Here is a 14,632-nt window from a genome sequence, read left to right as displayed (position 1 = left end):
CCTGAGCACAGATGGTAGGAACTGAAAGACCAAAAATGTTTGCTAAAGTGTTCTGAACAAGTGCAAGTGAGGTTTGGTTGATTGGATCACAACTGGGAATGAAGGAAGCTGAGCCTCTGAGGAAAGGTCAGGGTGTTAGCAGACAGTCCCAGCTGGGGTTTGTGGTTATCCTGTGCAGAGCCAGGACTCAGGCTCAGTGATCTGTACAGGTTCCTTCCAGCTCAGGATATTCTGTGTTTTGTCTGGGTAAAATGTCCATGGGTTGCAAAGCAGCTGGGAATACTTGCAGAGTGCTGGGAGGTCTGAAATTTAGGGAACAGAATAGTGCAGTGATAGAAGTAGTTGTCACTCACCTCACTGAGCTCTGAATTATCTACTAAGAGGCAAGGGAGATGCAGAGTCCTCTACACAGCTGTGGTTTGTCCAGCAGCTGTGAGCAAAAAGATAAAAGTACTTGTAAGAAAAATGTAAAGCTACACAGAGAATGTCTGAAACTCAGCTAAATTCACTTCAGAAAGTTCTTCACCTCAGATCCAACTTCACATTCCCCATCACTGGGTGTGTTTTGCTTTCTCCTGGTTCTAGTGGTGCAGTGGTGTTCCCATTGTGGCTAGGAAGGTCTCTGAGACTAATCTCAGATATCACCTTCCCTCTGGCTGTTATAAGGGTTCTCTGGTGAAGATCACATTCTACCCAAAGGATTATATTTCCTCTTGTACTTCAGTGACCGAAGTGTAGTCTTCAAGGAAAGATATCGCTTTTTCACTATGGGAAACTAGAAAATCTGCCTCAAGAACATTGTTTAGCTTATTGATAGAGATATTTATGTATTATTTTAATTTATGTCTTTGTTTTGCCTTACTGCAGTATTCAAGTATACTTAATAATTATTCAGTATTATTTAACCACTAAAAGTAAAGCACAATACTTTTATAAACTCTTTTTGTAATTGCATAAGCTTTGGAATGGGATAGACATAATATAGGTTAAAAATCCTAAAATTAAGGTTTTATGTGTTACTCTTACTTTTGACTGAATCTGCCTGTTATGCTGTTGGGAGCTGGAGATCTCATTGGAACTGATAAGCATGAGAGGTCAGTTAGCAAAATGTCAGAAGCACTTTACCTTATTATTACTTAGGCAGCCTCTGCCTAGTCTGCAAATGCCCAGAGCACCAGGTCACATGAATACTGGATTCGGAAGTTTTCCCTGGGGTTTGAGTACATATAGGGAATATTTTTAGTGGAGCAATATCTGTGTACATGAGAAAGAGTCAGAAAGTGAGCACAGAAAGAGAACTGCAGGGCAGTGCACAGAGGGGCCCACGTTGCAGTTGAAACCAAGCCAAAGAAATGCTCACACTTGATTCTTTCTTCAGAGGAGAACCAATACAAGTGAGAGAAATGCTCAGAGACTGAGAGGGTGCAGGGGCAGCATTTGAGGTAGAAGATCTGATGGCAAGAGTCTTGGAAGTATAAGTAAGCACTCCCTGTCTCTTTCTAATGGATCTGTGCAGGGCTGAGGGAAGACAGGAGTTTGTGCTCATTTGTTGTAACTTAAGTGGGATCGCATTGTCTGATGCAAACAGCATGAAACTGCAGATAAGAGTGGCTTGGTCACCAGGAGCAGTTTTCCAATTTGTACAGTTCAAAATTAAATACAAGTGAGGAAAGTACTGCTCACATAAGGGCTGTGTATTTTCTTTAGCTGTTGGGAAATCTTGCTGCAGCTCCCTGTGTTTTGAATTCCATTCTCAAAAATCTGCCACTTTTCATGCTGCAGAGCTAATATTCCTCTTTTCAGTCTAATGTTCCCTAGCTGCCTTTGGGTTTTTTTTTTGGTGCTCAGCCTGCTAAATGTGATGGGCTTTTTTTTTTTTTGCTTTAGATTGAATAGTTCTTTGAAATAGCCATTAATTTTCCAACCATAAATACACCACAGGACCAGAAAAAGCGCTAAGTCATAGCAAAAAAGCATATTGCAGCTGGAACTGATACTTGGTGCACTAATTAGATCCTTCCTCTGATCTTATGACAATGCAACTGAACCATAAAAGAAAGAACACTGCATTAGCTCAACTAAACATACTTCAGTTACTCATCAACAAGGGTCTTTAAAACTCCTATTTTCAGTTCTAGGCTCCAACAGTAAAAGTAAATATAACGGAGAGTTTGGTGGTTAGATAGTGCTATTTATTGCCGGTGGGCTCTTGCACAGAGGACACTGAACAGGCCTTTAAAATATTAACTTGAGCAACACTAGAGCCCCAAACAAGCATTTAACAAGGCTGCTTGGGTAAGAGATAAGGGAAAGAGGTAGAGGAAGAATTATCACCAAATGTGGAGAGAATGAGAAACAAAAAGCACTCTACCCACTGAGAAATTGAGGGGATGAGATGAAAGACAAAAATAAGTAAAAACTATTACAGTCATTGAATAAAAATGACAGATGAGAGGAGTCAGGGCACAGGAAAAACATTTAGGGAGTGCAAAGCTTGGTTACAACACTGTGGTGTAAGGCAGCTGTGTTTGAAGGTTTGCTCACAGGCAGGACTAATCACAGTAAGTGGATGTGTGCATCAGCACTCAATGTGCAGCTGATGATTCTGCGGGGACAAGCACGAATTGAAATTAAAACTGTCTCCTGGCAGACACCTGCTTGCCTATCACCTGATTCAGGAGATGCCTGTTTGAATTTTCATAATCTATTTCATAAATTAATATTTTTTTTTTTAATAATTTGCTTTTTAGTCTAGTATCTTAAGAAGATAAAGCTTTGGTCACTTTGGTTTGGGTTTTTATTTGTTTTTGGTTACTCACTGTTTGTTTGTAGATCTTCCACAAAAACAAATATGTAAGAATGCTGTCCCTCCTAAACTTTTAAACCAATTATCCACACTTGGCAGAGAATTAGGGATCTAGAGATATTAAAAAGATAGCTGGGACCACATATAGCAAAGATATTGCATGAATGCCCTCCTTGAGGGGGAACAAGCAGGAATAGTTGATCTGGACAGCACAGAATCAGTATGAAGGAATTAGCACAGAATGAAAGGTTATCCACAGAAAAACCTTTTGTGAGCTATGGCCTATTAGACAACAGAGAATCCATTCTGGGTTCCTTCATGTCTAATGAGCAAACTCAACTTTCCTACAGCTTAATCGCAAAAACAGTGGATTTCAAAACAGCCTTCTGAGGAAAAGCTGCCAAAAGCCTGCACCCTCTTAGCTATACCTCAGTGCATTCATGAACTTGGCAGTGGGACACATGCCACTGCCTACTTTGTGTGTAACTCTGAGCCCCCAAACAGGGTGATCCTGCAGGTCAGGTCTCTGAAAGGTTCTGATCAGCAAGTACTTTTCAAAATACCTCAGGTGTTTTTTCCCTAGAAAATTCAGTGGCATAAGTTTCTGTTTGGGTTTCACCTCTAAGTCTTGAATTCTCCATCTGACGATAGAAGAATTAAAGGAGTGAACTCATGCAGCCATGGAGCACGGTACCTCCTCTGTAGAGACAAAAAAAAAAAAAGAAAATAGGGTAATCAAAGGGACTAAAGAAGGGATTGCCTCTCTAAGCCTTGGTTTATAAGCTGCCAACTGCTAACAGGAGAGTTGCCTGTAGTTGTAGAAGGATTTTCTGTCACTGCTATTGGAGAGCCAACAGAAGATGGTATAAATGGCATAAGGACTTGATCCCTAAAGTAAAAGTTAAAAAAAAAAAGAGAAGTAAAATATGCTCTGTTTCTGTAAGCAGGACCTGGGATCTGTCTTCATCATTAATGTTATGCAGATGGTGACACCCCAGGAAAGAAGACCCTTGAACCATGTGTGTCCTGAAGTATCTTTTAACTCAGTGAAAGCCATCATTACTTACTCTGTGTGCCATACTTCCACATTACTGGCTGCCAAGTCCCATTATGACTAATTGATTTACTGTGTACAGATGTAGTGAACTTTTTCATGTCCCTGGGCCAGATGTTTCTGAAGCAGAGGTCAGCTGTGGGACTTGGTGTATCAGTCTGGTTTTGTGTAGCTGTACAATAAATCAGCTCTGCTGAAAAGCAAGGCACCGGGAATTTGAATAAACTCTTTCTAATGTTGGAGAGAAAGAAACTCTCAACCTGTTGTCCTGTTTGTTGTGTTTTTCCTTCAGACAAACTGTGCATCAGGACAGGTTGAGGTTGTTCAGGTGCCTTTGAAATAGAGGAAAAGGTAAATTGGAGTCTGGCATTGCTGTCAGCAGCACTTCTCTGTGGACTTACAGCTGAGGAAATTCTCTCGTGTTGGTTGCAGAGGCAAAATGTCCTTAACCTTGTTGGAACACATTGATCGTGTGAGCAGAAAGAGAGTAGATTCAATGTCATTGCTCTATTTCTAATGATGCTGATTTTAGGCAGAAAAAAGAATGGAAAAGCAGTTATAAGTCCACTGGGAGATATGCTGAATTTTCAAGTGACAAAGAAAATGTCTCTTCCACTTGTCAATGGAAATTATTTGTTCAAGTCTTCTTCAGGCTCTTGAACTAGGAGTGCTAATATTCTGAGAAGATTCTGAAGCTTGTCAGCAATATCAAAGAACTGAAGTCTAATAAAGAATTTAAAGATTTAGGAGAAGAATATAAACTGGTATGCATTGGCAGAAACCAAAAGATGCTAAGTTCTAAGGTGTACCTGCTGGCCCCTTGTGCTGACCATTCTCATTTCCAGACTCACAGAAGTCAGCTGGTCCCTTTTCTACATGAGGTAACTTTAAAAGTAAGTCAATATTGAATGAAATAAAGTTGGCTCTTTTATAAACTGTATGATTTAGCTAAATCAGAATACAAAGCCTTGATGAAGAAATCACTTGGTGATGGTCTGGACTGGAAGTGATATGTTAATTATTATGCAGGATATCGGACTAGATAATCAAAAGTGTACTTCTGTCCTCAAAATGTACAAATCTGTCCAAAGAACATTTTTTCTGGGCTATGTTTGAGGTAACTGGTGACTCCTTCGGACTTTTTCAGACTGAGAGTAGGTCTTAGCTGTATTTAAATCAAATGGGAATTGCTCTTTATATATATGACATAAACAAATTTCTATGTTTAAGAGCAAATAAACATGCATCTCTTTACTTTGAAGACAGGGTTCTTTAAATTTTTCAAGGCAATATTTACAGTATTTTTTTTTACTTCAGTGGAATATAATGCTTTTAGAACATATAATGTCTGTAGAACATAAAACTTCTCTCTTTTTTGCCTCTGTGTGCATGTACAGTAATACAGATCAAATAAGGTTTAAGGGTAAATGTGACTATATTTTTTAAAAGAGATTATGGCATTTCCAGATAAATGCTGAAGTGAATAACTATGCCTATTCATGTAATTTTTGTTCAGCACCACCAGGCCACTTGTCCAAGACCATACTCATCATAAACAAGACCGTAAGACTTCAGGTAGGATTTGACTCATTCATTTTCCTTCTGGGGACTGAATCCAGTTAGCCTTAAATAAAGCTACTCAGGAACTGGCCTGCTTTATATCTACACATGAATCAAATGGAGGCTGGAATGCTACGTTTGTGATCTTGAAATGAAAACTCATTGGTGACCAAAAGAAGGAAAAAGAAAAATCAAGAGACAGTAAAGGTGGTACATTTCTTACATATTTTATATTAAATATAAAGTGAGAGTCCCAGGACTGTTGTTTTGATCTTTGTTATTTTATTATTGCAGATACTAACTGAAGCAAAAAAAAGTCCTCCTTTAAAAAGCAATGTCTTTTTTTTGTTTTTAATATATACCTTTGCATTTGATTTACAGGTATGCATATTAGCTTTGTTTAAGGCTTTGAAGAGAACATTAAGCAATTAAATATATAATTGACTCTGTGATTTGTCCTAAAACCCCCAAATATCTGTAGATTTCAGCAAACTTAGCCAAGAGCACAACCAGCTGAGAAATGCTGCTACTTTAGACCTGGGGAGCTCACTGGCTACTTTAATCTTTTTGGGTTGAATGTAAACTACCAATAAAAAGAGTATGGATGACACAAAAATTATTAAAACCACATTCCTTTTATCTATCTCTTTCCATTTGGGATTAGAGCTCAAAGAGCCGTGGAAATGCTTTCTAATGAGATTTTGAAATTCTTGTAGCAGGGAAATCCTTGTAGCTCCTCAGGGAGCTCTTCTCTGGGATTGCTGGGGTATAACTCTCTTTTGATTTCAAATAATTCTTTAGAAACACTAAGGATCCTAATTTCAGTTTGAGAAATAGTATTCTCAAATCTGGCAGTAAAACTGAACAGTAATTTTATCTGACTGTGGTAGTACATGGTTCAAAATTAAATTTTTTTTTGAATCAGAAGTACTTATGATGTCACTAGACTGAATTATGTTATCAGCTTTAAGTTTTATGTCCAGAGGTGTAATGTTCTGATGATAAATTAAAGAGTACTGTTGCCACTGAAGTTAGTATTGACAGCTGTGTGTCAGATCCAATATTTGTAATGACTTGTAAAATATTTGTAACATAACCACCTGAAATACCAGCAGTTAAAGAGATTTATAATTTGTGTTCAATTATTTGCAAAATTTAACACATTTGTCTTAAGTCTTCTGCAATACTTCCAGAACTGCTGGGCTTTCTTCAAATTTGGCTCCTCTGACTTAAACTCAAGGAGGGGAAGAACAGAAATTGCCTCAGGTTCCTGAGCAGAGTCCCCTCCAGTCTCAGTCCTCAGGAAATTTTTACTCTTAGAAATCCAATTAGAAAATAAATTATAAAGGTGAATTCACACAGAGGTGAATTAGTAATCATCTTCATACAGTGTAAACTTATGGAAGTTCATATTTGTAAGTGTGAAATGGCCACGCTATGTAAGTCCTTCACGTTTTAGCGATTGGCTATCTTTAGAGGGGAAAGGAAGAGTTGTACTCTGGACTTTTCAGATTGATAAATAACGGGAAATGTGAACTACTTTGTTTACTGCTTTTACAGAATCTGCCTCGCCATGTCATGCCATAACCTGAGAGATTTCACAGCTCCCTCCCAGTTTTCATCCATCCCCTTTCTCTTGCTGGCTAATGACACGGTTTATGGACATCATAAAAGGAAAGCTCTCTGCCATCAAACAGACAAGGTAGGGAGGAAAACCACTCCGAAGTGACTGTGGTGTCTGCATTAATGGTTCTGTTGATTTTGTTAGAAAAAACCAGTCTCTTTTGTCAGGCAACACACTCTCCTTCCACCGCCCCTTTTGGGTGGTGATGGGTTCACGTGTCCTCAGACTTGAGGATGTTCTGTCCCAGAGGTGGCTTTCCCAGGTCTCCAAAATACCACCTGCATTTAGGAAAAAGGAAGCAGTGCTTCAGGATTTCCTTCCATGGATTTGATCTTGTCACATGCTGTTTGCCATAGGCACATAGGTACTATCAACTTCTCTTTTGGCTGCCTCTAAAAATCTGCTAAATAGTGCAATCAAGGGCAATTACTGCATCATTTGCTTGTGTTTATAACATATTAGAGCTTTCTGGGCTTAAGCACTGCAATCCATCCTGATTGCTACCAAGTAATCCTTTGCAGACTTGTAAATCAAAACTGTGGCTGATTTTCAGCAGTACGATTGCCATGTTTTCGAAACTTTGCTAATTAAAACTTTATGAGCATGCAATTAAAGAGCAGACAGCGTTTTCCCTGCCTTACGACTAAAAATAAGCCATAGTAGTCTCGGCAAAACCAAACTTCCTTTATATTTACTTTTCGTAAAAACCTGACATTTGGTGTTTTCAGGCTTTCCAAACCATCTATCACGTTTGTCTTTGAAGCTCTTTTTTCTGGTTAACTTAACAACCTGAATTTAACAAATCAGACTGCTTAGCTAGACCTCCTGACTGTGCTGCAACTTCAGGTGCAACCTTTGCCAGTGGTTTTGTGTGCTTAGTGAAGATAAGGGTTTTAAAAGGAAAATGTTCTGAAGCATAAAGTACTGCTTAAAAAAGGTTTCTGGGACCAAAACGCAAGCAAACATCACTCAGATTTGTGAAGACAAGGTTTCCAGACATCTGTGAGGGAACTCAGGGTAAGAACAATTGAAGTGAATGGAATTAATTTAGTTTGTTAACTCTTAGAATATGTCCTTCTGGCCAGTTTCTATAAACAATATGAACAGAAAAAAAGCAAGGGTTCCTATAGAAGCTATTAGGCTGAGCTTGCATTTTGGGTCACTTGGTAAACCCTACAAATAATGACTGCTCTCAATTAACTTTCAAATCGGGTCATTTGTAAAATGCCAACAGTTACTAATTTTTTGTGATGGCAAATAGTTACTTTCGCTTTAATTTCACACACAACTCCAAGGCAAAAATAACTCACTTTGAAGTGCTCCATTCAATCTCAATAAAGACATCAACATAATGCATAGATAAACAAATGTATATTAAGCAGCATAGTTCCTCTTTTACTGCAGTTTTCGTTTAAACAATCACATTTCTGAAAGTAGGATCTGGAATGAGAAGAAAACAAAAGGATTTATTGAAGAGGTGTGGTTCTCTAGAATGTGCAGGTTATATAACAAACTTGTATGTGATGTGATCAGTTTTTAATTCCTACCATAATGAGAATCTCTGTTTATGTTGGAATACCTGTTCCTCTAAAAAATCCTAATGCGGTAAAATGAATTAATTTTTGATGACTTTCCCAGATGAGTACTTTGGTTGGTGTCATGCAGGAAGTACATATATGGAAAAATAGAAACTTGATTGCAAAAAAAAAAAAAAAAGTGGAAACCAAATCAGAGCAGAAGGCATGCTTTGACATTTATTAACATGCAAATTAAAGATATGATTGCCCAGAAGGGATAGTGCCAGAATGCCAAGTGGCAATTTCCCAATATATTTTATGGAATAGCAGTAATAATAAGTCTGGAACCACACAGATTTGTAGCTCTTTGGGAAATGTGTGTGCATTACTAAAAAGTGCATTACCCTAGCTATGCCCTTTGGTAGGTGTTGAAATACAGGCTTAACTTCCTAATTTGCCTTGTTTGACTTTGCATATTTAATATCGATGTAATATTTTCATTGCAATTTCAAAGTTTTTTAAAAGATTACAGAAGAAGGAAGGATGAGGGGGTAAAGCAAGCTGCAGGAACATCCTACATAACCCACTGGCAGGTTTTAAGTTTAGGTTACTGTGTCATCTTGAACCCCACAGCAGTAAAATGGTAACTGATGGGTGTTTTTTTAACACCCATCAGGTTTTTTTTCCCTGCCACTAGAGGGGAATGGAAGCCCATGTTTTGCCCCTAGAATAGTCATGTCCTGATTGCAGCCTTGGGCCTTGGAAGTGCCTGTTCTCTCACAGTTCTCTCTGTTCCTTCTCTTTCCAGCTCATACATTCTCCCCAACTTTGGTCTCTTCTTCTGTCCCAAAGTCTATCCCATTCCTCTAGAGCTCCTTCCCACAAAGTGTCCTCTTGCATCATCTGTGATACCCTTCCTTTTGTGTCAATTGCTTTTTCCATCCATTTCTGCCCTCCTGTCCTCAAAGCCTGGTTCTGCACTCTTCCCTGCCTTGTGCTCCCAAAGTCATTCTTTTCTGCCTGGCCTTCCTATTTGCAGTGTATGGAGCTTAAGTGTGACCATTCTTCTTGTACAGGAATTTAAATGAGAGGTCTAAAATGGAGAGGTATGAAAAAAGCATGCTTTTTCCTAAGATAATAGATTTTTTTATTCCTTTTTTTTTTTTTTAATTAATGAACTGTGTCTGATGTTTCACCATGAGGCAGATAGATACCCAAAAACTTCAGCCCGGTACCTCATGTTTGCTAAACTGCTAATCAAAGCCTGAATTTCTGTAGTTCTGTAAACAGGAGTTAGAATTTTCACAGCCTAGTATATGTTGTTCACTGTTTGTGGGAAAAGAGTTGTTGGATAATTAATGAAGACAAGTCAGTAAGGTTGAAAAGGTATTTGTTAAAGTTTCCTTTGAATTATGAAGTTCAACATTTGTTAAGACAGAAATGATGTTAAAGAGAGTGACAGGATCAGCAGTTGTTAATCACCTAATGCAGGAATGGTGCCACTATTTACAAATATTTAAGTTAGTTTTCAGGACACACCTGTCAGGCTGAGATTACCATCTGGTCAAATTGCACAAATTTAGAAGCTGAAACAAGCTTTGTGTTGCATGTGTGTGTTTGATGATTAACAAGTGAGTGATACCGAGCTGGGTGCTACCCTGAGCATATGCCAGAAAACCCAGGGAAATCAATAATATTACAATCCAGCCATTCATTTCCTCCATAGAATTTCTCACAGTGATGCAGTGAGAGATGAGGAATTAAAGGCTTTTACAATGATTGTCTGCAAAAAACATTAATTACCTCTATCATGTATAAATAGACCTGTATTCTCATAAATTTTCTTGACCAAAATGATTGACCTAAAACCACTTGATCCCAATTAAGAGTGACGAGAAGGAAGTGAGTAATATTTTTCTGTGGCTGACATGGTCTACTGTGCTTTATCCTGAGAAAAATGCAATACTCCAAATAAACCTTTGACATTCTCACATCACAGCTATAAAATAGCTGGTTAAGAGTGATTAATCCCACTGATACCCCACAATGATAAAAGAACCTGTTTTATAGCTGCTGAGATCTTTCTGAAGTCGTTTCTCCAAAGAATAAAATGATGGACTGTATCAATACATTGCAGTTAAGGAGAATGACTTTTGCCAAAATCCTTAAGTTCAGTGAAAGAGAATCAGAATGCTTTTGTGCATTTGTAATGTTGCAAAATATTTCTTAGAGATAAAAATGAAAAAATATTCTAAATGTCGATGCTGCATTAATACCTCTAAAAATAAAAATGTGACAAGGACTTTAAGTTAGTCAGAGCCATCATTTAAAGTGGTCTCTAAGCTAAGACAGACACACTTATTTTTTATAAGATTGTTTGCCCTTTAAGAAGTTAAGGTATAAAGAAAGATGAATTGTGCCTACTCTTGTGTCCGTAAAAGGTTAGGTAACACACATTAATTAGAAATTGGCATCTGTTCTGTCCAACTCCTGCATTTGCAGGGCTGACACGAGCAGGATTTTGTAACTTGTGAAATGAAGTTGCAAATGTTTTATATATGCCTTAATAGATGGGTCATTGTTAAAGCTAATTATGTAGGGCAGCAGGTTCAATACTTATGTGTACTTTTGTCTGCAAAAATTCAATTTTACCTGCTCTCAGAAGTGTGTAATGCTTTTAGGTGCCAAAGCTTTCTAGGAAAATCCTAGTAGTATCTCTGTTCCTGCTACTAGACATGCTCACAGCCACCTAAGTTGAAGGCAGCTGCCTCCAATTCCTGCCTAAGTTGTAGAGGCCTCTCAGTGTGCAGCTTTGGTACTTCACACACCTCACCTTCAGGAGTCCATCTGGCAGGCAAGCACAGAGCATGACTAAATTGCGCACACAGTATTTTGGCATTTTGGAGCAGTTGCATGGAGGGAGGAGACCCATGTTAGAGCTCCCAGCTGAAATCTGATCTCTCCCCTTCCAGGAGGGTGCCATAACCATTACAGTATGTGTTCTAAGATTGCACTCAATTAGAGCCCTCTACCAAAAAAAAGGAATGTGCAGTGAACAGCAGTGTGAATTTGCAGTACCCTTGCTACTCCGAGCCAGCTTCCCACACGGGAATTAATTTGCACATTTAATTTTCAGTAAGGTGCCTTTTACAGAGGCTCTTGCATGGCACACTCCTGTTACACAGAGCCTTTGCTGGCATCTGATCTTGAGCTGTAATTTACTGACCAACCTATTAAACTCTGCCTCCCCTTACATCACCTCTGGAGCCAGAGGAAAGCCAGCTAGCACTGATGAACTTGTGATTCCTTCATCCTTCAGGTTAATAGTAGATGAAAGACTTGTGGGCATACAGAAAAATGAGTGTGGAATTGGTAATTAGGAGGAAGAGAGGCAATAGGTTGTAAAGCTGCCTTTTTTCTTTTTAAGTGGTCGCCTGTGGTTTAAGCAGACCACTTTGACTTGACACAGAAAAAGACAGAGTTTGCTGAGAGAATTTTTCCAAAGCCAATACTGTACAGTGGGGATGAAGAGTGTGAGCTCTTCTACTCTCTTTCTTTGCAAAGTCAGGTGGGATAACATGAGCACATTAAAATATAATATTTGAAACTGATGGAATGATTTTATTTTCCCTGGGTGAAACTGGAAAAATCAACATTTTACCCTGGTATAGTCAATATGGCAATTTGAATAGAAAAAGTATATCCTATCCGATCATGTTGTGCAAAATCTAAAAAATGGTAACTTTTACAAGTCATTAATTTATGAATGTAGGTTTAAGAGCCATCTGTTAAGCATTCAGCCTTCTAATGCATTTTGACTTTAAAGAGTTAAATGCTACCATGAGAAATAAAAATATTATAATTATCCTGTTATGCTTAATCATTGGGCTTTCAGTGAAGCATTTTAGCATCTTTTAGGACAGGTAGGTAGCAATCTAAGCTCCCACTCAGGTATAATCAGTAACTTTTAACAATATCCTGAAATTCTAACAAAAATATAGATATTATTGTATCATGGTGTGCAGTTTTGGAACCATTACCATGTAGAAGTTTTCAGTTTTGCTCAAGTAGATCGTTCACCTGTTATTCAGCCAGTCAGTTTTACAGTCTCATGCCTTTCCTCTCTTTCTTGTCTCATACGCTCATATTTTTCTTATAAGTGCATCTTTGAAGAAGAATGTTCTACAGTTCATCTGGAGAAAAGGAACCTTGGGGAGACCTTGTGGCACTCTACCTCAAAGGCGAATGTAGCTGGTGAGGCTAGATCTTGTTTGCCATGTCTCAGGTGAAAGGATGAGTGCTCAGGGCTGGCCCTTGGAGGGAATCCAGAAAGGACCTGGTGGGGTTTGGCTGAAGGTACAGAGACCTGTGAGTATTTATTTGTAAATGGACCCTCCTGAGGGTTGTCCTCGTGTGCTTAAATTGGACTGAAGGATTTGGATATTTCCAGTCTAGGTTACAGAGGAGGGGAAAGGAGTCCTTTATTTGTGTTATCTCAGTCTGTGGAAAAGACGTGGTTAAGTAAGAACTGTGGCCTTCGGTTCACATTCAGCTATTTCAGTGCCCTTGTCATCCTTCTATTGTCAGCATCGATGTGGGATGTGATGATTTAGGAAATGGCAGCAAATACTGTGGTTAAAATATTTCTAGACTTCAGTATAGGCTCTGCAACAGATCATAAATGTCATGATCACATATCGAATATTCTAAAATAGCAGATTATTTTAGGAAATAATATCAGATCATGCATTTGGAGATCAGTGCTTGCCCAGAAGAAAAAAACCCCACAGTTATGGCTGACCCTCCAAATTCTCATATGTAAATGTCATATGAATAATGTTCTTCACATGGATAATCTCAAGAGCGACTCCTCCATTGTAAGTGGCTGCCGCACAGTAGTGCCAAAATTTACTGTTTAAACTGGGACTGTTTTCGCAGTTGAACTGAGTTAGTCCAAAGCTCTGCACCACCCCATCTGGCTCCTGGTGGGATTTGTGCTCTGACATCCCCCAGAACTGGAGACATCCAGGGACCCTGGGGAGGAGGCTGCGTCCAGCCGGGTCATGCTGCCCCACACAGGCTCCTGAAACTGAGGAACATGGCCAGCAAAGCAAATTAAGGGAGAGGACAGTTTTGCCCACAGCTATGGAAGAGAAGAGTTAGATCTTGTTGATTTAGCTCTGTGGGAAGCCACGGGGGTACACACAACATGTTAATGTTGGGGTGTTTTATTGTATTGCTCTCTCATGCTGTGTTCATTTGTAGGGACAACATGACTTCCATAACATTTATTTTAGGGTCATTTTATTAGTTTAATAATGCAGATTTAGATTGTAATTAAAGCCTGTATGATTTGTTTTAATAGCTTGCAGCTTTGCTCAGCATATGTTTAGATATTATAAAACTGCTTCAATAGACAATGAATTCATTTGTCCTTTTCACTTATTAAGATGCATGTGCACTTCATCAGGTTTATTATTTGTGAATTTTGAGTGTGGAATTTAGTCGTAAAGTCACATACAGACATATGCCAAATTTGGGACTTGAAGGATTATGACAGCCCTTGTGAAAGAAAGAACTGAGAAAGCAAGTAATCATAATTGTATTTAATATTAAAATAATAACATTTTGCCTATTTAGCCACATCTTAGCAATTATCCCATTACTGACTTATATGGAATTGTTAAATATGTTGCTGACCAGAATAAATTTATATGTTATTATGGATTTCATGCTTTTTTCTTACTAGTATTATAGATGAAATTCTTTCCTTTAAAACTGCACCTTTCAATTATATTTGATTATTCCTTTTTTGGTTCATTATTTGGCATTCTTTGTCTTCTGACATAATCCTTAGCACACTTTATACAAAGGAGCAGTTTTGGTTCCCTTTTGTTAATTTCCAGTACTTTCTGACAATGAGCTTATATTGTCCACATCATCTGCTACAAAGATTATTTTCACTTCCAGTTCCTTTAAACTGTTTCTCTTGTAACAGGACCCAGGCCCATGAGGTGTTGAACATTTCTGATGAGGAATCAGGTACCTTCAACATTATGTGGTTGCAGAGT

At 38.4% G+C, this 14,632-nt stretch overlaps 1 long non-coding RNA gene across 1 annotated transcript; it reads left to right on the top strand.

Annotated features, from left to right (window-relative positions):
* Nucleotides 1-4,240: 4,240 nt before the first annotated feature.
* Nucleotides 4,241-7,117, top strand: LOC146437840 (uncharacterized). The gene is made up of 3 exons (XR_014851985.1): nucleotides 4,241-4,753; nucleotides 5,377-5,435; nucleotides 6,981-7,117. It is a non-coding gene; the product is annotated as an uncharacterized LOC146437840 (long non-coding RNA).
* Nucleotides 7,118-14,632: the final 7,515 nt, after the last annotated feature.

Source organism: Lichenostomus cassidix, chromosome 4 (assembly GCF_008360975.1).
Source record: "Lichenostomus cassidix isolate B80296 chromosome 4, HeHo_3.0, whole genome shotgun sequence".
Taxonomy (NCBI): Eukaryota; Metazoa; Chordata; class Aves; order Passeriformes; family Meliphagidae; genus Lichenostomus; species Lichenostomus cassidix.
This window is presented reverse-complemented; position numbering and strand designations above follow the sequence as displayed.